Here is a 503-nt window from a genome sequence, read left to right on the forward strand (position 1 = left end):
AAAGAAGGAAAAACTAGAGTCATATATAGCTAAATGGATGCATATCGAGGCCATAGTCTTAAGTGAAATAAATAGGACACACATGTGTAAATACCGAATGGTTTCACTAGTGTAAGAAACTGATAGTGTAAACAAGGTTTAAAATGATTAAAATATAGAACTTTAATCTGACAAATCCAGAATTTAGGAGGAAGCCATACCTTAGTAACAATAAGGTAAATGACCTAATAAAAGTATTCAAATGTTTTGAACAGTCTCTTAATTTTGTCTACTAAGTGAATAAAATGATGCTCAATGTTGTTAGCTGAAGGAGACAGCACCACTAATAGTCACAAAATAACAATCTCTAGGCTACATTTGAATGGTTTTTTGAAAAACTTTGCTTACTTTATATTTTTTTGGTTCTTTTTCTTAGTTTAAGTAAACTTGTGTTGAAGTGTGTTTTATATATATATATTTTTTCTTTTTTAAATGAGAAAAGCATATTTATTTCAGGGTGAGAA

Source organism: Heterocephalus glaber, unplaced genomic scaffold (genome assembly GCF_053883595.1).
Source record: "Heterocephalus glaber isolate CG9 unplaced genomic scaffold, H.glaber_assembly_v1.0 deba00001586, whole genome shotgun sequence".
Lineage (NCBI taxonomy): Eukaryota > Metazoa > Chordata > Mammalia > Rodentia > Bathyergidae > Heterocephalus > Heterocephalus glaber.